The sequence below is a fragment of the Ranitomeya variabilis genome, chromosome 7 (genome assembly GCF_051348905.1).
Source record: "Ranitomeya variabilis isolate aRanVar5 chromosome 7, aRanVar5.hap1, whole genome shotgun sequence".
Lineage (NCBI taxonomy): Eukaryota > Metazoa > Chordata > Amphibia > Anura > Dendrobatidae > Ranitomeya > Ranitomeya variabilis.
The window spans coordinates 212,438,244-212,461,077 of record NC_135238.1 but is presented as its reverse complement, the minus strand read 5'-3'; the positions used below and the strand labels follow the sequence as shown (position 1 = coordinate 212,461,077).

Below are 22,834 nucleotides of genomic sequence, written 5' to 3'. Positions count from 1 at the left end.
ACTACCTGGATGATTTTTTGTTTGTCGGGCCGCCAGATTCATTAGTGTGTAGGAATTTGTTGGCTACCATGGAATGGGTGTCGGGACACTTTGGTGTTCCATTAGCGCAGGAAAAGACGGAGGGCCCTTGCACGGTGTTGAGCTTTTTGGGAATTCTTATTGATTCGGAGAGGATGGAGTGCAGGTTGCCCGAAGATAAGTTGTTGTCTCTCCAGCAGGAGGTGCTGAGAGTTGAAAAATTGCACAAGGTTTCATTGAAGGAGTTACAGTCGTTGTTAGGTCATTTGAATTTTGCATGTCGAATTATGCCTATGAGTAGAATTTTATCCAGAGCAACTGCTGGAGTGCGGTCGGCGCATCATTTCATTCGATTGAATAAAGAGCATAGAGAGGATTTATTGGTGTGGAGGCGTTTTTTAGAAAATTATAATGGAAGGTCTTTTATTCTACAGGAAGAACTTAATGATTTTGATTGTGAGATTTTTACGGATGCGGCGGGCAGTGTTGGTTACGGCGCCTATTGTGGAGGAAAATGGAGCGTTGGCGTTTGGCCCGATTGGTGGTGTAAAAATGGATTTACAAAAAATTTAGCGTTGCTGGAATTGTTTCCAATTGTCGCTGTTGTTTTTATCTGGGGTGACATGTTTAAAGATAGGTGGGTGCATTTACATTGCGATAATGCCAGCGTGGTGGCGGTAATTAATAGCCTTTCCTCTTCCTCTTCCCCGGTGATTAGATTGGTTCGGGAGCTGGTGTTGCGGTGCCTGGAGTTGAATACATGGATTTCAGCTGTTCATGTACCCGGCGTTCAAAATTCTATTGCGGATACTTTGTCTCGTTTGCAGTGGGACCGTTTCCGGGAGTTGGCACCAGATGCAGAGGAGGCAGGAACAGGATGCCCTTCACATTTGTGGCAGATTGTTGCGGACGAGGCCGTCGGTTCATACAGGCCTCGGTGTCGGGAAGGACATGGTCAGGTTACGAATCGTCGTGGCATATGTGGGAGCAGTGGTTGGATCAGTTGGGTACGGTAGTGTCTGATAGTGATAAGATAATGGCGCTTTTGTTATTGATAGGGTCAGCGGAGGAATGGGGTTGGTCAGTTTCAAAGTTGACAAAATTTATAGCTGGTGTGGCTTTTGGTTTTAAGCTTCAAGGTTCTCTGGATGTTACGAAGGATTTTTTGATACGACAGGCATTAAGGGGTTTTCGTAAAGGATCCTAGACTTGCGATAAGCGCAGGCCCATAACTTTTGGGATGTTGGAACGTTTGGGGGGGGGGGGCTTTGGGGGAGATTTGTAGTTCTCATTTTGAGGCCGTTCTGTTTCGCCTGGCCTTTTCTTTAGCCTTTTTTGGGGCATTGAGATTAGGGGAGCTGGTGTCCCCTAAAAAGGATTTTGCCGGGGGCTTGTTAGCTGAGGATGTAGAATTTTGGTCAGGGGGTATTTCCTTTTGGATTAGACGTTCAAAGACTGATCAACTGGGCAGGGGAAAACGGGTGGTGTTAGGGAAGGTGGTGGGTGGTTTGATGTGTCCACATCGTTGTTTGGAGGATTATTGGGGATTGTGGTATGGTAGGTCCGGTCCACTGTTGAGGCACTGTCAAGGGGAGTTTTTGTCGCGGTTTCAGTTTACGGCGGTGTTGAAAAAAGTCTTAGTGTTGTTAGGTTTTGACCCCTTTTTCTTCGGGTCACACTCATTTAGAATCGGTGCAGCGTAGGAGGCGGATGGTATGGGTTTGGGTGCGGATGTGATAAGGCATTTAGGAAGATGGAAGTCTAACCGATATTTGTCATACATTCGGCATTGATGGGAGTTTCACGATGCGGGGTGGGATATTTGTGATTTTGGTATTAATTGTGGTTGTATTTTGCAGGTCGGACTCCTCTGTTGGCTTGGATATTTGGACATTCCTTCATTCATTGGGGTGCGATTCGGGCTGACGTTAGGCAAAATGGGAGGCAACTGGGTTTTTGCAGATACTGTGGTTGTTCGTTGGTTGGGATTTCGGGGAATGTTGTGGCGCAGGTTGTTGGGTGAATTTGCCCACACTGCTCGGTTGGACCGCGCACCGGATATAGTTGTGGTGCATTTGGGAGGGAACGACTTGGGGTCTAATCCGGTGAGGGAGTTGATTCGGGATATCCGGTTTGACTTTCTGAGATTGTGGGTATCTTTTCCTGGGATGGTGACGGTTTGGTCAGATATTGTGCCGAGAAAGATGTGGAGGGCGGCACGTTCTTATAAGGGTATTAATAGGGCTCGGATCAAGCTGAACAGGGCGGTGGGAAGTTTTGTTTCTCGGAATGGGGGCGTGGCGGTTTGGCATTTGGAATTGGAAGATGGGGTGGGGAACTTTTGGAGGAATGACGGTGTTCACTTAAACGATATAGGTCTGGACTTGTGGGCGCTAGCCATACAGGAAGGAGTTGAGCGAGCAGTGGCGGTGGTGGGACACTCGCAAGCCTGAGGTTGTCAGGGCTGCTCGTGGTTGGCGGGGGGGTTGGGTTCTAGGAGTTGATGTTTTATGGGGTTGAACTGGCTTCGGTTTACGGGCCCTGGACGGGTGTTTACCTCGGGAGCTTTTGGAGTTTGTTTGCCCAGAAACGGGTTACATGGTGCCCTCGAGCTGGTGGTTACGGCTGAGGGTAAAGAAGGTTAGGTTAAAAAAGTTTGTGGGGGGGCTTTTGCCCATGGTGTGCCAGTTTTGTTAGCTCCAAGAACCCTCCCCTTCAAGTTTTTTACACAATTGTATAAATAGTGTTATTATGTTTGTTTTGTTAATAAACGGCCACTGTGGCCAATTTATCCAAAGAAAAAATGGTCATGTGTTAATTTGTTCAGTAATAAGTTTTGGTTTTATGGGGAATTTGGTATGGTGGGATTATGATGTCATGAGAGAGAAGGACCAATCTTGGCGATACGCAGTCATGTCCGTTCGCTTTGGCTATAAGTCATTGGTGATTTTGGTCAGGGCTGTCTCAGTTGAGTGATGGGGGCGGAAACCAGATTATAGATTGTCAAATAGCAAGTTAGATGAGAGGTGGGAGGAAAATTCAACGTCGTCGTGCTGCTCCAGGATTTTGGAAGCGAATGGAAGCAGTGATATTGGGCGATAGCTGGACAAAGCTGTTGGGTCGAGGGTTGGCTTTTTAAGGATAGGCGTGATTGTGGCATGTTTGAAAGAAGAAGGGAAGGTGCCAGAAGTTAGTTATAGGTTGAAGAGGTGGGTTAGGGATGGGATAAGTGTGGTGGTGAGGTTGGGGAGGAAGTGGGATGGGATGGGGTCAAGCGCACAAGCCTGTATAGAGAATGATGACGGATGCGGTTCTAGTAGAAATAATTAGATACATTTTATTGAAATAAATCCATAGTTTTATTGTAAACCAATAAGAAATTCTCAACCCTAAGAGTCCGACATGAAGATCAATTTGTTTCTATTCTTTCCAGCTGTTAACATTTCTATGTCAAAACAGAATCCTTTTTCCGATAATCCTGATCTTCTACCGACAAACAATAGCCTAGCTACCAATAACTAATAAAGAAGTCGACTGCCTGGGAAACATATCCCTGAACAGTCGTCAGTGAAGCAGAACAGAAAAAAAATATTGCTGGTCCTCCGGGAAATCCCACAGACATCATAGGAAAATCACGTGGTCGGATCTACTGGGAAACACCAGCTGAAATGCAGTGTATGTCAGACCTCGATGTACACAGGCGATGATCTACAACCACTTCTACATACAGGAGGCATCCATCATGTCCTGGGAGTAGATGATGTTACAGGAGGGGCCGGGTAAGCTGACGTATGAAGGCACCAGTGAGTATAGGAACATACCAGATATCGAAGCTCATTACACATACCATATCTATTCTTAAATTTACCCTCCAATATATTCAGGAGAAGGTATTCTAGAATGTGGAGAACCATGCAAAAAGGATAAAATACCATATTTTACCTTTTTTAACCCGTTTTACAAAACTGTTTTGTTAGGAGAGTCCTCTAAAAATATGCTAATCATAGTCTGCCCCCTCCCCCCCAAAAAAAAGTCAGCTGAGAACCCCCGAGCAATTTCAATATGCACTATTATAAGGGAAAATAATTAAAATAAATCCATTAAACTCCATTTACTATCACGTAATTCCATTTAAAGATGTTGCATAAGACCTTTGTATTGATGGTCTATCTTTAGGAGAGGTTATCAATATCTGATCAGTGGGGATTTTACACTCGACTCCTTCAACCATGAGGTGTTCCTGGTGGCAGTGGCGGACAGATGGAGTTTGCGGAGTGGAACTGCACAGCGCCATCAAATGAATAGTAGCCGCACCCGGATTTTGCATGTCTGCCCCCTATTGATTTGAATAGCAGAGGATATGCAGTATCTGGCCATGGCTACTTTACAGCTGACAGTTAACAATGCTGTGCAACTCCACAACCGAATACATCCGGCAGCACTGTTAACACTTTATTGGTGGTGGGTGTCGCACCCCCACGGATCAGATATTTATGACCTATCCTAAAGATAGGCCATCAATGTAGAAGTCTTGGACAACCCCGAAAATGTAGGAATGTGCAGGGTCCTCCAGAGAGAGATGTAGTGTTTTTTCCCAACTAAGTGATGATTCTGTATGAGGGACCCCCTTCCTATATAATTTATCTGGATTTTACAAAGGCATTTGATACTGTACCATGTAACAGCCTTATACTGAAGCTATACAGAAGAAGGAACGGGGGGAAACTATATGCAGATGGGTAAGGAATTGGCTAAAAGACAGGAAACAGAGTCGTCATAGATGGTACGTTCTCTAAATGGGATATAGTCAGCAGTGGGGACCACAGGGATCTGTACTAGGAGCAGTGGGGACTACAGGGATCTGTACTGGGAGCAGTGGGGACCACAGGGGTCTGTACTGGGAGCAGTGGGGATTGCAGAGATCTGTACTTTGATTGATTCTTTTTAACCTCTTTATTAATGACCTTGTGGATGGGATTGAGAGTAAAGTGTCAGTCTTTGCTGACCACACCAAACTATGTAGGATTCTAAAATCTGACCTTGACGTTACAATATTGCAAAATGATCTTTATAAAATGACTGAATGGGCAAACACTTGGCAAATGAAGTTTAATGTAGATAAATGTAAAGTAATGCACCTAGGATGGAGTAATCCTATAGATGCATATACATTAAATGGGAGTGTACTCGGGACCAGTGTTGGACTGGGGTAACAAGGGCCACCCAGTAACTTTGACTATGGGGGGGCCCACTTTTCACCTGCATGCAAATATTATACTACCTTCGTTCACAAATTTACCTAGATCGGTATATAATAATAAACTGGGTAGTTTGGTTAATGAGTGATATGCTGCTTTTTTCTGTACAGAGTGATTCAAGTGAATTATGCCAAGTACTGCCCATACAGTGGGTTTGGGGGCACAGATCTACACAGGGGCCCACCGGGGGATTCCCCTGTTACCCTGTGGGCCAGTCCGAGCCTGCTCGGGACTACAGAACAGGTGAAGGACTTAGGTATTCTGGTTACAAGTAAGCTGAGCAGCAGTACTCAATGTCAAGCAGCAGCCACAAAAGCAAATACAAGATTTTTGGGCATATAACAAGAGAGATAAAATCCTGCGATCCCAACGTATTGTTACCCGTTTATAAATCACTGGTGAGGCCACATCTAGAATATGGAATAAAGTTTGGGGCTCCACATTTTAAAAAGGATATTCAGAAGTTAGAGTCAGTTCAAAGGTGACAACTAGATAATTACAAGGGATGGAAGGCCTCATATGATGAGAGGTTGGAAAAGTTGGGCTTCTTTAGCTTAGAAAAAAGACGCCTCAGAGGGGATCTCATTTGAATGCGTATGTACATGTGTGGTCAGTACAAAGGACTGGCACATGACTTATTCCTTCTAAAGTCCATACTAAGGACCAGGGGGCACTCATTACGGGTGCAAGAAAGGCGATTCCAGCAGCTAAATAGGAAAGGGTTCTTTACAGTTAGAGCAGACTGTGGAATGCCGACCACAAGAGGCAGTAATGGCCGACACTATAACAGCTTTTGTACAAGGGCTGGATGATTTCCTCAGTACATATAACATTGCGGGCTATAGTTAAATTAAATTAGTGATGAAATGTACAAATGTTGGAGGAAGGTTGAACTTGATGGTCTTTTTTCAACCTACGTAACTATTTAAAGGGATTTTCCCATCATCACAAGTTGTCATGTCCTATGAATAGTTGATACCTTATTGAATTCCTGGGGGCTTCACTGCTTGGATCCCCACAGATCCGAAAAATGGTGCTCTGAACTGCCCTATCAGAGAGGAACAAAACAGCACACCACTACTTTGTCTACGGGAATGTGAACAAGAAAGAATAGCTGTACTAGACTTTCTCTGGAAGCCCCGTAGACAATACATGCATGGTCTAATGAGCCTTTCAGACCTTTGTTCTCAGGTTCATTTAACGTCCATGTGGTCAGACCCTCAAGTGATCACATATTCTGTAGATGAAAATAATCAATTAATTTACAATTCTCTAATAGGGTATTTGAAGATTATTTAAACCAATGAACCCTTAGAGAGAATTTGAAGGTTCCAAAGTTGCCCTTCTACGATAATCCATTACATACCTTTTCAGTTCTAATCTATGTCTCCAATACAGGTAACAAATGCCGAGTAATGCCCAGTGGCAGACATCACAGCGCCTATAAACACCGTAACAAATATTTACACATTTCTTGGTTGACATTAATCTGTAGTTACATATCCTCTTAGGTTTATAATTAGTTTACATTAGAGCCATCCTGCTGTATGTTTTTCTTTTTTGTTTGTAACAACGGATGCATGTGTATGCATGACATGTAAGAACTGTACATTGTCATAAGTTTTTAGATCTGGTTGTAAAATATATAACAGCTATCATGGCAAAATCATTACCTGCAGAAACAAGCTACTCGGTCACTGATGGGTACGTAATAATTTTTATTCTATTACTCTCTCTCTATATATTTGTTTTTTAAAGGCTAACAATTTGTTGTATAATATAATTTTTACCCAGATAATTTAGTACCCTCTCTGTTGCTGTACTTTATGCTTCTTGTTTTAGTTTTCTAAATGTTAATTTCTTGACCACTAGTAAAATCACTGCGTAGACCTCAGTATTCAGTGTCACATAGAAGGCCACCTTCATACTAAACAATATTGCGCTTGACTGAATTGAGGCCAAGTCCCAAGAGGTAAGAACATCACCAAGTCTGCCCTGGAACCTAACCTAAACCAAGTAGGACCACTTAAGTTTGGGCACATTTTTATGTAAACACATTCCCAATTTTCAGATCCGAATGTGCCAAAATTTCTTATGTCTCCCAAGAAGAAGACTTTTGAAAGCAACAGCTTCCATCATAGTAAGTAGACTTTCTACAAATCTATGGTGGTTGCCAGTTATGACTGCTCCTAGAGTGAATTATTACAACACTCTTAAGATGGCCACAGACATTAGACTGCTATCGGCTGTACAATCGTTCAGCTAACAGCTAGGCATTCCGACTCCCCAATAGGCAAAAATGTTGGCTGAAATTCCAATGGCCAACTTGTTTTCTCCCTGGTCATAATCTGTTGCGGGAAAGTGAGGAGGTCTCCATACTCGTTAGATAGTCAGCCAATCTCAATGAAATTGGAGGGTTCAGTTGATTTTTATCTAATGTGCATGAGAGCCTTAAGTATACAAATTCTGCGTGCCAAACAGTCATGATTCATGACATTAAAACTTCCTGCATGTACGAAGTACCACATTTTCTTTGTAGATCAGTGAGGTTGGCTATCGACTGATAACGACAGGAGGTGATGCGGTTACAAACAGGGATTATATTTGCTATTCTCAGTGAGATATAATGTAATATTAAGTTCTTATTGCTCGCTCTCACACCACCTAACAAGTGCTTTAGTTCTGCTTCTACTTCTTTTATATTACATTTTACCGGGATAACTACATCTGTCACCGCACATTCTCCGCTAAACCAAATTGCTTAAAGATTTAACTGTTATCGCATGAGAGGTTTCCTGCTGAATTTTTCAGATAGAGCTAATCTTCTTCACGCAGATCTCTCAACTTGTTCTTCCTGACAAGTTTCTTTTCATTTATTTCTAAATATAAAAGATCCTGGTAAGCAATAGATACTGCATGTAGACTTATCTTCAGCGTGTACCAATGCAGCGAGTAATAGGTGGCCAATATAATGTAGCAGGAGTAAATTATTCTCTGATATGGAAAAGCTAAATGTCTGAGCTTCAGGATATATTGGTTTCTGTGATCTAATTCAGCATTTTTATGTAAGATACAGTTTATTTGCTACCAGGACTAAGGAAACTCTGTGAGTACAGGACTCATAGGCGTTCTGTATAAGGGGGCAGGGAGGAGCAGGACTCACTGGCGTTCTGTATATGTGGGCAGAGAGGAGCAGGACTCACAGGCTTCTGTATATGTGGGCAGGGAGGAGCAGGACTCACTGGCGTTATGTATATGTGGGCAGGGAGGAGCAGGACTCACAGGCGTTCTGTATATGTAGGTAGGGAGGAGCAGGACTCACAGGTGTTCTGTATATGTGGGCAGGGAGGAACAGGACTTATAGGCGTTCTGTATATGTGGGCAGGGAGGAGCAGGACTCACTGGCGTTCTGTATATGTGGGCAGGGAGGAGCAGGACTCACTGGCGTTCTGTATATGTGGGCAGGGAGGAGCAGGACTCTCAGGCATTCTGTATATGTGTGCAGGGAGAAAGACTCACAGGCTTCTGTATATGTGTGCAGGGAGGAGAAGGACTCACAGGCGTTCTGTATATGTGGGCAGGGAGGAGAAAGACTCACAGGCTTCTGTATATGTGGGCAGGGAGGAGCAGGACTCACAGGCGTTCTGTATATGCGGGCAGGGAAGAGCAGGACTCTCAGGCATTCTGTATATGTGTGCAGGGAGGAGAAAGACTCACAGGCTTCTGTATATGTGGGCAGGGAGAAGGACTCACAGGCGTTCTGTATATGTGGGCAGGGAGTAGAAAGACTCACAGGCTTCTGTATATGTGGGCAGGGAGGAGCAGGACTCACAGGCTTCTGTATATGTGGGCAGGGAGGTGAAGGACTCACAGGCGTTCTGCATATGTGGGCAGGGAGGAGCAGGACTCACAGGCGTTCTGTATAGGTAGACAGGTAGGAGCAGGACTCACAGGCTTCTGTATATGTGAGCAGGGAGGAGAATGACTCACAGGCGTTCTGTATATGTGGGCAGGGAAGAGCAGGACTCTCAGGCGTTCGGTATATGTGGGCAGGGAGGAGCAGGACTCACAGGCTTCTGTATATGTGGGCAGAGAGGAGCAGGACTCACAGGCGTTCTGTATATGTAGACAGGTAGGAGCAGGACTCACAGGCTTCTGTATATGTGGGCAGGGAGGAGAATGACTCACAGGCGTTCTGTATATGTGGGCAGGGAAGAGCAGGACTCACAGGCTTCTGTATATGTGGGCAGGGAGGAGAAGGACTCACAGGCTTCTGTATATGTGGGCAGGGAGGAGCAGGACTCACAGGCGTTCTGTATATGTGGGCAGGGAGGAGCAGGACTCACAGGCGTTCTGTATATGTAGACAGGTAGGAGCAGGACTCACAGGCGCTCTGTATATGTGGGCAGGGAGGAGCAGGACTCACAGGCGTTCTGTATATGTAGACAGGTAGGAGCAGGACTCACAGGCGCTCTGTATATGTGGGCAGGGAGGAGCAGGACTCCCAGGCATTCTGTATATGTAGGTCAAGAGTAGCAGGACTCACAGGCTTTCCTCTATGTTTGGGTGGGGAATAGCGGGACTCACAGGTTCGCTCTATATATGGTTTCAATGGAGCAAGACTTATAGGCTTTCTTTATGTTTGGGTGGGAAGTAGCAGGACTTCTAGGGCTATTTAGTCTTATAGCTCAAAAATTATAGAGTCTGTCTAGGAGAAAAACTTCCATATATAAACCCTTCTGCACAACAAGTTATACCGAGGCATAGCATGGCCCCAGAGATTTCTATGGATGCTGTATTACAACTCTGACCTATTAGAAGCTGTAATATGGCAATGTGCATGGGGTGTGAAGTACATACAACTTTCGTGATACACACAGATAACCTTACAGTGATACTTTCTTGAACATAACTATGCTTTCAGATGCCCATGGATGGTGGACCAGAGGCCTGCAAACTTCCTTCTACCTGCCGGCATCCCCGATGAATCTCCTGATTAGTATGCCTGACGTGACATCATGTGTGCACAGTGCCACAAAGATAACAGCAAGTTGGATCTGCTAATCAGAAGAGGTGTGGAGAATGCCGAGAGGTAGGAGGAGGTTCAGTGGCCACAGACTAAAGATTTGGCTCTTCAATCAGGGTCCTGACAATCATTTTACTCAACTACTGTAGACCCCTCTGGTCATGAACTATACTAAGTAGAGGTGAACAAACCAATTAGTAACTGATCAAAATTGTCAGAAATTCACCTTAAATTGTTAATTCTAGCAAAATCCAAAATTTACAGCATTCAGCTCTGATGAAACCAGCAAAATGGTGGACAGACAATCTACATTTTACTAGATTATTTTAAGGGCTGGGAAGAGGTTAAAGAGCCGAACAGTGGCCGAGGGACGCAAAGAGGAAGGTGATGGCCTAGGCAGATGTGAGTATACTGCTTTCATTTATTATTCTTTCACTTCTGGAGAAACTTTATTAGGGCATAAAACGTATCTCTTCACAGCAATCAGAGCACTTATGATTAAGAAGAAACTTTTATACAGACCGGATCAAATCTGCTCATCTCTGCTAGCATTGATTTACAACACAAACTCGTTACAGCCAGTCACGGAAATTATCTCTTTCTCTTCTCTGAATGAATATGCCAAAATGATCATTGTGTCCCTGGTTCCAGAGGATTCCTCAAGTGGACCAAAGCTCTGTTACAATAATAGGTTCCGAAAATACAACAACCGCAAGGGTCCAGCAGAAGACAACTTCATTTGAAGATGACTTTGGAGCCAATCATTTACCACTGGGGTCCATTACATCGAGGTTGATTAACAAATCAGAACTTGTTAGATATGTGATGTGAGCACTATAACCAGAAAGTTTATGTGGCCACTTGCCACGGATGAGCACAAGTTCTGTATAGTCGGAGGGTAGACCCTCAGAATCATTTTCCTTTTGTGGTCACATTTTTTTTTGCTTCATGTTTTTCCTATTTAGAATTTGGTTGTCACAACAGATCAGCATTTTCCAGATAGCGCTTTAACTTATTTAGCTTTTATAGCCAGTCAAAAATCAATCAACTTTCTCTCTATGTAAACTCTTGATGTGTTATGACAGCCAAATCAGATTATCTCTCTGCATTAATGGCTCCTCTGTGTACCAAAAACACTTAAATGACTGCACATATCTCATCATGGAGGCATTTATGCAGAAAAGTGCTCATATGGCATTAGCTGGAGTACACAAATGAAAATTAAAGGACTCCATCCCACTGAAGCTTCATGTCACATTATTCTATTACATTTTGGGTACTAAGTAATTAACACAAGTAGTAGATATTGACTGTTGCATTAATGACTTTATTCTACACTGTATCGAATTCATCATAGTAATAGCCTAAAAAGCACATATACAATCAAATCTATTTTTCACATCAAGAAAATGTTACCTTGACCTGATAATACAGGAAGGACTGCGATACCATAGAAGAAAAAATAAAGTCATTTGGCAACTGACTTGAAATCGGTTCATGACTTGTGCAATATTAACTTCCTTAAAGGGGACCTTTAATTGGCTTTTTTTATTCATTGTAACTGCGTTCCTCTTGCTTTTCCACTGATTCTGAAACAGTTTTTCTATTCCTTTTGTGCCCCTCCGTTCCAAAGTTAAAGGGATTGTCCAGTCCAAATCAGTAAGTCTGCAGTCACTCTGTGTGACTGCAGACTTGTGAATTCCCCCCGCGTGCGCACTGTGCGCTGTGGGAATTTGCCGGTTTCCGACCAGGGACCGGAAGGTATGTATGAGTTATACATATTCCGGGCTAGAGGGCGTGACCTTGCTCCATTCGCCTGTATTGAGCAGAGGCCGCACCCCTACCAGAAACCAATGGGAGTGTCGGACTACAGGGCGCAACCTCGCTCCATACAAGTGTATGGAGAGCGAGGTCACACTCACTGGCCGGGAGTATGTATAACTTATACATATCCTCGGGTTCCGGGTCGGAAACTGGCAAATCCCTGCAGCGCACAGTACACAGGGGATTCATCAGTCTGGAGTCACACAGAGTGACTGCAGACTTATCGATTTGGGCCAGACAACCTCTTTAAGTTAAGTTGTTCTCTGTGTTGGCGCCGCAACTCTGTCTTCCGTACAGTGGCCATTCCCGAGTACTGCATATACACCCCCATTTCAAATCAATATAGGGCAGATGTGCGGAACCCCGATGCAGCCACTATACAGTAGGTGGAGCTGCACTGCGCAGCTCTGTAACTGGCCAGTCCTAGCCACTGCCTACACTGAGAACAGCTGATTGGAGGGGTGCCGGGTGTTGCATACCCACCGATCAGACATTGATGACCTAGCCTAACTATTGGTAATCAATAATAAATTAGGGGACAACCCCTTTAAGTTCAATGTAGGGAGTGTGGGTATTGTAGTTATAAAGGGACCCTAATTCACAGCAGTAGCGCCATGTGAAACCAGCCTTAATCTGGTTCTATTAAATTGACTCTAGAGAACTGTTAGATAGCAAACCTGAGTATAAAAAATGTCATAATGTAGTTATAATAAATACAGAAACCTAACAGAGGAACAAATGTCAGTTCTTGAGTAATTAGGTGGCCGGTAAATCTTGACAGTGTAAGCTGTGCACACCGCCGTTCAGTCTTCAGATTGAAAGTCTTTACAAAAGTATTTTACTCTCTTGAAATGCTAGATAAAATCCCTGAAAGTGAAAAGAAACAATTTCAAAGTCAGTAGGGTTGTGAGCTACAAAACGTCCACTTGTCGCCTACACGCCGTACGCATTCATGTCGACAGTACAGACTATTTTCTTCAAAGAACGGCCGTCATTGAGGTACATGTCAGACTCTCTTAAAGACTTCTGCGGCCAGTGCGGAACGTGGAAGATAAATTGGTCTCTATAGTTGAAATTAGGAGAAAGTATTTCAAGAATAAAGAAAGTCAATAAAACATTTATTCTAAAATATTCGGAACATTATTACATTTTTTAAAAGTAGAAGAAACGTCACCAATCATCAAGTGACACGCTTTTCCCATACCCTTTCCCACCTTTGAACAATAAGAATAAGACATTTTAAAAAATCCTCAAGGTGACAAATGTTCTGCTTAAACTTTTTTACAGTTGAGCAAAAAGTTTTTCAAGACCCTTGTCCACGGCCACATTGGTAGTCCATGGCTGCCATAACAGAGCCCTCAACCTTTTGGATTCCCAGCACCTCTACTAATCAGAAGAAGCACCAGGGATTGCGGCAGGTGCGAGTAGGTTTGCAGGGATCTGGTCCAGCAGCTATGGATCACCAATTTGGCCGATGTCCTTCAAATCTAGAATTGCTCAAAAGTTAGGCATGGCTTCCACTTTCAGATCACGTATAAATAAGAGGAGTTAGTCAATGGGCTGTCAAACACCTTAGATGCCGTGGTCGCTATAATTCGTGGCATTTCAGGAGTTTTACTTTCTAACGTGAACTCCTGAATGCACAAATATATCCGTCATGGAGTGAGAAGTAGACACTGCTCATCATGGAAATATCCGTCATTGGTCGTTAACGATTCATTGATATTTATTAATCATCTCATACGAAATAGACCCTAATAATATCCCTTGATGGTATTTGCCTTCTGTTGGACCTTTGATGCCAATTGTTGTTTCTGAGCCTAGCCACTACCGGAGGGTCCTTTGGTGGGCCGGTCCGACCTTATGTCACACCCCATGAGGAAGCGACATTTGAACACAAAACGCGCGTCGGGGTACGTGGCCGAGGTCAAGGCAGGACGCATCACTACAATGAGTAATTATTCCCGATTTTAGTAGCATCACTTTGGATAGGCACGGGGTGCAGCAGAGAGATTTAGAGGCTGTGTTTATTTGACATTTAAGACTAATGGGGAAACTTTGGTATATATAAACATGTGATATCCCTTTGCTATTGTCCTTTGAAATGGATTATATGTCCTCCTTTTCTTTTGTTCATGATAAATCCTGAACTTTTCTTCGACCCATTGTTTACACCTGTGGATTTAATCACATTGTGACCAAAACCCATGTATTACATTTTTGTATTTATTTACTCATTAATATTTTTTGCATATTGAATCAATAAATTTTGGTGATTTTTTATTGGTATTTTTCAGACTCGGTTTTCTGCTTTTTTTTGCATTGTTTTATATCACTGGACTGTGGGCAGTCTACAAAGTCCAGTTGAAGCATTATCGAGATCGCACGGGATGCCTATCCATATGTTACTATGCTGTTGGCCCAGATATCGTTACAGTGTATCAGATTACAGTCCATTTAACTATAAGTTCTTATTTATATTCTTAGATTTCATGTAGCACACCATTGAATGACAGGAATAAGCCCCGATCATTTACATTCCATTAAGTACTTATTTTACAGTTTTCTCAAGACAATCATCATCATAAGGCAATTCAGCTCCATATTTTACAAGTCATAAAACAAGTGCAGATTAGTGGGCGACGAGCAGCAGGGGACGAATCTCGCAGGAAAATGAAACGGAATGGTATTATTTTGATTTTCTGCGCTTCTCCCATATTGTTGCAATGTCTGGCTGCAGCGATGAGTCACTTACATTGGCAGCAATCATTTTCCAACTATATAAAAAGGCACGATATAATATAATAATATTAGACGGAGTAAAATATTATGACAGTTCAGACAAACCAATCTCTGTGCAAGTGCATTTACGCACAAAGGAGGCTGCCATTATGTGGGCTCAAGGAATATTTATTAATACGCTGCATTGTGAATTGGAGCATTATCATTATTGGTCATGATGACACTTTTCGTGTCTATAGATCTTAATACAACAGAGGACAGTCTATTTCATACCAGAATCACACCTGCTAGTGACATTTATAGGGATGTTTTAAAAAGCAGGAGTTTCCAATCCTAACATTTTCTTAAAGGGACACGCTTTCCGGGTAATATACAAGGACTTTAGATTCCAAACAGCAGTACAAATAGAACCTAAAATATGGCAACTGCATCCCCCCTCCATACTTGTCCTGGAGTTTCCCATTAAAGTAGTTTTCTTTCCCATAAAATCTGCCAATACTCGTGATGGAGTGAAAAGAGAGACTAAAACACTGCTGCTGCGCACCCCTCCTCAACCGTCCTGGAGATTCCTATTGGAACAATTTTAAAGGGCTATTTCCATCACATCTGCTAAAACTGCTGGAGGACACACCAAAAAGCAGTGTGAACAAAGCCTAAAACACTGCAGCTGCATCGCCTCCTCACCCCTCCTGAAATCTTACATTAAAGGGAATCTGTCACCAGGTTTTTGCCACCTTATCGGAGAGCAGCACAAGGTAGGGGCTGAGACCCTGATTCCAGCAATGTGTCACTTTCTTTACTGGGTGCAGCTGTTGTGAAACAATCAGATTTCTTAGATGTAGCAGAGCTCAAAAGCTGACCCAACCCACACCAGTACTATGTACGTAGTGACCATGAGCTGCTAATCAGTGCTGGGCTGTGGCTGAGCTAGGACTAATGTGGGCATCAATCCAGGGATAATCTGTTTGTGATAAAACACTCATTGTAGTGTAACAACAGCACACAGCCTAATAGGTGACATGTCGCTGAAATCAGTGTCTCAGCCACTACATCATACTGCCTTCAGATTACATAGTAAAAAATTGCTGATGAATTCCTTAAGACAGTACTTTAAAGGGCTATTCTCTCCATGAAAATTTACCAAAACTGTTGATGGAGACTCAAAACAGCAGTGTGAAAACAATCTAAACTTCAGCTGCATCCCCCTTCTCACCCGTATTCCTCTGTTCACAAGAGACTTATAATTTGGATGCTGTATTTTTAGACATTTACATAGAGCCTGCACCAGTACGAATTGAAATCTTCCCCTATTTAGGTGCATACTCTGCAGAACCTGAACGTTTCTGAACTTTCTGATGTCTCTATTGCAGGTCTTCCCATTGGCATGGTTGCAAATTTTGTTTTTGCACTTTTTTATTGAAAATCTCTAAAGCTTTTAAATGGAAAATAAAAGTATGCTCAACTTTAAAATATCCATATCACACTCTATTCCACCAGGGGTTTGACCTTGACCAGACTGACCAGACCTTTACCAGACCTTGATCAGACCTTGACCAGACCTTGATCATACTTTAATCAGACTTTGACCAGACCTTGATCATACTTTAATCAGACTTTGACCAGACCTTGACCAGACCTTGATCATACTTTAATCAGACTTTGACCAGACCTTGACCAGACTTGCATAAATATTTCTTGAAGGTGGAGAGAAAAACAAAGTTTGTCCACCTTCTTTCAGTAGGTGTAAATCGACTGACCTCAGGTGTCATCCGAGTACGATCCAATGTTTTTCACAGACCCTTAGACTTGCATTGAAGATTTTGATCTAACACTTGGATCAAAATTAAACATGTCAATAATTTTTTCTTTGGACCTCTCTGATCCGTGGAAAACATCGGAGATGAGCACAGCCCCTTAGTATATCACAGGTACGAGTGCTATGCATGAAAACCACATATAGCACTTGCCCTAGATAACCGGCAGTGAGCACGAGCGCATACGGACAGCTTTACATTTTGCCATGTATAACTCAGTCAAAATGGGTCTATAAATATGGTTGCAATTTTATATGATTGGTCATGGCTGGGTTTTTTTTCTCAATGATGTCTTTTTGCAAATGTACCATTCAATGCTTTTTAACGCATATTATAAAGACTCAAAGTCTATGGAGAGAAATGCAATGACATACCCAGAGAATGATGCTTTATAAAATAATAGCTCTGGCTGCAAAACCACAAACTAAAAGCCACAAACCAAAAATGACTCTCTAAACTATGACTCTCCAGTAACTGGGCCAGAGGGCTGGGGAACCCTATTACAGACTAACTCATCTGGCTGCTATGTTTTCTGATTTCTAAGAAAAAACTAAAATGACTGCAAAAAAAAGACATTATATTGATGATCCATAAAATAGAGCATCAATACGAGATTGGTGTGAGTCTGACATCTCATTAGACACCAATGATAAGCGGTTATTTGCTCCAGTGGCCATTTATTGGAAAATATATTAAAGAGAGCAGCAGGGAGCAAGCTCTATTCAATGTGTAGCAGCCACTGCCAGGTGCTGCAGAACATCTTTTATTCTGAATCTGAGCTGTGCTGCACTGTCCAGCGACGTCTGGATCCCAGAGTAAGTAACAGTTGATGGGTGTGCTGGGTGTTGGACCCCCACCGATCTAATATTGATGACCTATTTTGTGGATAGGTCATCAGTATGGTGTAATCTGACCAACCCTTTAAAAGAGGTGAACTATGGCAAGAACTGACTATTTTATCAATTCTCTTGTTATTGAAAATGAACAAGGTTGCAGTTGGCAAGATAATAAAGTGCATGTAATACAATCAATATTGAGCATTGTATAAGAAAATCAACTCAAGAGTTCAACCCAGCCAATGGTGGAAAAAACAAATGAAAAAGAGGCTGATTTTCTAATGTGTACATTGGTGCCCAGACTTTCATCGGGAACCTCCAGAACCCTTAAATTTGTACTGTGTCAACTCTCAGTGTTTTGGCTGCAGATTTCACCCATACTAAATGAGTGGGGAAAAAATCTGCAACAAAAATGCATGACAAAGAACGCATCAAAAACGTGTCAAAAACACAATAAAAATTTGCTTATTTTATACTGCGTATTTCCTACCAAGGGATGCAGAAATTTCTGCAAATACCTACTGTGTGCACATACCCCAAGGCTCCAAATGCTGTGATCAAGGTGTCCCAAACAGTCGAACTGCAGATCCCTTTAACTATGCATTGATTTGATTAATTAGGCAGATCCACTATGCAAGGCATTGGAAAAGTTTGCCGACAACCACTCGAATGTTCTAATTGTGGCCATATTAGTTGTCATAAAGGTTCCCAGAAATTAATTGGAAAGTGAAGACGAGAACAGGAAAAAAAAATGACTGATTTATTTGAGTTAAGGGAATGATTTGTGATGTTTCTTATCAGGGCAATATTCACTATAGTGTACCCGATAGAATGAATAATAAAGCAGCTCGGAACATTGACAACATTTGACGAATCGCTCCCACAATGTAATTATGTGTTGTTTTCCCTACTTGAAACCACATGATCTGCATCCATCAGAGAGGAATAGCTCCTACTCTCCTCAGATCCAGACGTAGATCTATTATAGGAGGCGTCGAGTGATTGAGAGATGGGTATGTGCGGGGCGCAGGGGATTCGCAGACATCTTCAGAGCGGTCATTTGATATCCTGGAACATTCATATAGGCTATGCAAATACACTTTCTGACTAGACCTTTTGCAAAACACACAATCGACCGGGACACACATGATACTTGGTAAATAAGCTGCCATCTGTCCTGAAATACTCCTACATCATGATAAAAAAAACACATCCTGCCTGTCACACAATGTTAATACAAGTTATGGGGTTTCTATAATCTATTTTTAAAAATAATAATGTCCTGACAAAACGTATGACGTAGAGGGAAGTCGAGATTGAAAATGAGACCTGCTGGTAATAGATCTTCGACTATGGCTGAGAGAGACAAGTAACAAGGTATCACCGTGAGGACGATGATCCTCAGAAGAATATAGGATAAGGCAGCTTTGTACGAAGGGAAATGATTAAATTTTGGAGACATGGTGATCTCCTGATGAAGGACTGTCTACAGATTCGATATCTGCGTGTTCGGGTGACTCGTCTTCGAATCATTTTTACTCCCAACTACAGACATTATAGGTTTCCATTTTGGCTCTTAGTCTGCTTTGCTAGATTTGTTCTTGCTCCTTCTAGTTTGATTTTGTTTTCTTGACCTCTGTCTGTCCTCCATTTACGACAGTACTTTGCTTGCCCCGACCTTTGCACAACTATGCTTCCCGCTTGATCCTTTTTTGTGCCGCTTGCTCCTGGAGCCACGTGTATGTGTAGGCTTCTGGTCAACTTGTGCAGCAGAAATACCTGGCCTTCAGGCATTGCCCTGTTATTCCTGGCTTCCTTAGGTCCCTTCCACCTTCATTCTGTGCATTAGCAAAATGCTTGCAATTTCACCACATCTAGTACTCGTCAAGTACCATGCCGCTCACCAATCCATCGTATAAGACTGAACTTTGCTTGCCCCAACTCATGCTTTGCCCAAATACATTTCTTTTCTGCTGATCTATATCACAATTTGGTAGCCACCTTGAGGACTTCCTGTAGCAACTTCCATACCCACTAGTCCTACATCATATCTGTACATGAAGACATGGGTCCATACATACAAATTTCCGTCCCTAGGTTTCTCACAGGTCCTTGAGTTTCCTCTTCCAATGAGAGACCAGACATGTCTGTACATATTGTTCAGGTATTCTTCAACTTGTGACCGTTGATGAAAAGTTGGGGAAAAAAAAGACAGGCGAAGTGGACAGTGTTCTGGGTGTAAGAGCGAAGGATTAGAAGGGGAGTATACTTGTTTTTATTTTTCAACATGATGCTCAGCCCAATTCTAAAAAAAATTAAGGGCTGGTCAACGAAATTTAGCATGAAGACTTGATATCACCGTATTGATTCACCTTCTCAAAGTCAAAATATCCAAGTGCTGTTCGAATAAATAATGAAGGAAAGACAATTATACTACGAGCGAATCGATACCTTTACACAATGGAATATATATGAGGACAGATGTGGGTTCACATTAAAGAATGCCAGCAGAAGAAGAAATTGAAACGTCTGAATTACACCTGGACAGAGATGGGATGTTTCTAATGAACTGTTAAATCTCCTATTACTCGGGTCATACAACAAATTTAAGACATTTAGCCCCTGTCGACTCCAATTTAGTGGGGTAATTGGGATTAGATTAGAGCGTTCAGATATACCGAAAATGTAAACACGACACCGGAGAGGACTATTTCTAGGAAGCGAGTAATGTAAGAACTTGTAGCTGAACGTCAAGATACAAGGCTGATGTAACATGAAACAGAGTTCTGGCCTCGTGGAGCTGCCAGTCATGAGTCGTAACGGCACACATGGCAAAGTGAATCCCTGTTAATCTAGCTGTATGAAAAGAATCCAATAAGTGACTACAAATGAGATTTAGGCTGATACTGTGCACGACAGTGAGGATTATTGTATCTAAAAGGCCTATTACAGAAGCCCCAAAGGCCCTCAGATTGCAGAATGAGGTCAATGGAATTTTTGTCTTGCCCCAATTTTATGCAAAATGGTTCCCATTTAGGGATGAACTTACATCACTGGCTTCTGAAAACTAAAATATGTGGTAGAATAGTTCAGTTTGGACCACCACACGGAGAAACACAAAGTGCGCACAACTTCGAAATACAGAGTTAACGAAAACCACATGGGCCAACAACTCTGTCTTGTGCCCCAGGGATAAACAGGGGTGTAGTTATTATAGGTGTAGGGGGTCTAATCGCATTCAGGCCATGGAACCTATGAGGCCCAAATGGTACCTTTGGCCCATATGAAAATACTATTACTAATACCCACGTTAGTTGAGGGCTCTGTTGGAGAGTTTGTATTGAGGCCCACGAGATACAAGTTATGCCATTGGGGATAAGAATTGCAGCCTATTACTAGAACTCTGTTCCTGCCTCTCAATCAGCAATTTATTTGTACTACTTCTGTGGTTCACAACTTGGGTTACTATAGCTTGGAGAGAGGAGGGGAATTGTGATCTCACGACGCCATGTCGTCGGATGTTGAGGGTTGGAATCTGTGTAATGGGTGGTGGACCTGGTGGTGAAGTTCAGCCAAAGGTTCAAGGACAGGAGCAAATGAGTGGCACATCACTCCAACGATATGTAAAAATTATTTCATGTTTTATTAAAGATTCATTAAAAACATGGAATCTAAAGAATATATAAAAACCTGATGCGTTTCTGGCGTAAAAGCACCGTTCTTCATGGGAATCCTTGAACCTTTGGGTTACTATACTTTTCTTCTCAGCCAGCGTTTTTCGTGATCGTTCTACTGGATTAATCACACTTTGGTTTGATCTAGAACCACAGGACTTTTTGACGTTTAGCTCAGCCTCTCTCCCTGGCTATCCCACATTCTGTGTTTGCATCCAATTCTGTCATTTATAATTGTTTTTCTAATATTTTACAATCTTGTTCATTCCTATTAGGCCTTATTCACAAGTACGTTTTTCACGTATGACTTATATCTGAGTTTTTCAGGGAAAGAACTGCAACTCTTCTAGAGTCCAGTGGATGTTTCTCACGCAACAAAGGCCACTCTGTACAGGCTCGGAATGACCCCACAAGGTCCAAAGCAGCATCAAAATCTGAACCAACCGAGGCACCAAAAAACTATGTTATGGCTGTTTTGTTTTAAACTTGTAAATTTGGCTTGAAAAGGGCCTATTATGGCCGAAATGTCGCTTTTTCCATCTACCTTATTTGTAAGTACTATCATATGCTTTTAAAGACAGGATAAAAATTATATTTTATCCCTATAAGTTGCTGGTGCTTCGGATTGTTTGGATTTTATTGTAACTCTGATAGTGTATGGGGCTGTTCACCTGTCTGTGTATTTTTGCGGAATGAATGGCCCACACCTAATCACGGAGACTTGTCCGGTTTTGATCCAAGTAACCAACCAAAATTTGCCAACACAAGTCTAAGTGTTAAAAAAAATAAATCAGACAGCACTTGGGCGCCATCCGTGTGCCATCCGGTCTTCCAGGACTGCTTGACAGGAGAGGCTTTATCAATCTTTATTAGTTTTTTTTTTACCTTACACTGATAAACTTATCCAAAACACTGATGAAACGTGGACCACTTTTTGCCCATCAGAAAATTCGACGACGTTCTGTAACATCTCGCAGAATGTAAGTGTAATAATTCCTTAAAATCTGCCCTCTCCGTATTAACGTCTGCTTCTATTTTTATAAATCAAAGGGTTGAAAAGATCAACTGCTCATCACATGTCGACGCCATAAAACAATGCGGAGCATCTGTGCTTTGTGAGTACCTTAAGTAGCCTACGCTGACAAGTCATGTTGCAAAATTTGACGTGTGCACCATATGCCAGAAGAAAAGCCAAGAGTCGTCTAGGAATAGAAATAGCCGGGTAGCGTTTTTTTTTTTTTTTGCCTCCAGTACTAATGCATTTGTGGCAATATTTGTTAATTAAAGATTAGCCTAACAAATTTCCCCAGCTGGCTTTGACATATTTAATTAAAAATAGATCCAGCGCGCTATTCCAAAGATTGTTCTGCCGCAGCTATATTTAGCTGATAGGATGGGTTAAGAAAATGGAGTTTTCCTTTATTTTTTTTATTTGTGTGTAAAATGACAAGCAGCTCACAACTAACAAGTCAGAAAACTTTCATCTCACCATCAGTGCTAAACAACACGCGTCAAATTAGAACTTCGCTTTTCTATGGCAACTTATAAAATATGAACTAGCAGAAGACACTTCCGCGGAGAGATGTCAGCCGTACCTTAATTACCTGGATCCATCTAAAAAAAAAAAAAAACAACCCTTCAA

At 42.3% G+C, this 22,834-nt stretch overlaps 1 protein-coding gene across 5 annotated transcripts in view; it reads right to left on the bottom strand.

Moving 5' to 3' along the window:
- KCNH7 (potassium voltage-gated channel subfamily H member 7) overlaps window positions 1-22,834 on the bottom strand; it is a 345,394-nt gene that overhangs the window by 298,867 nt on the left and 23,693 nt on the right. The gene's annotated exons all lie outside the window — the stretch shown is intronic.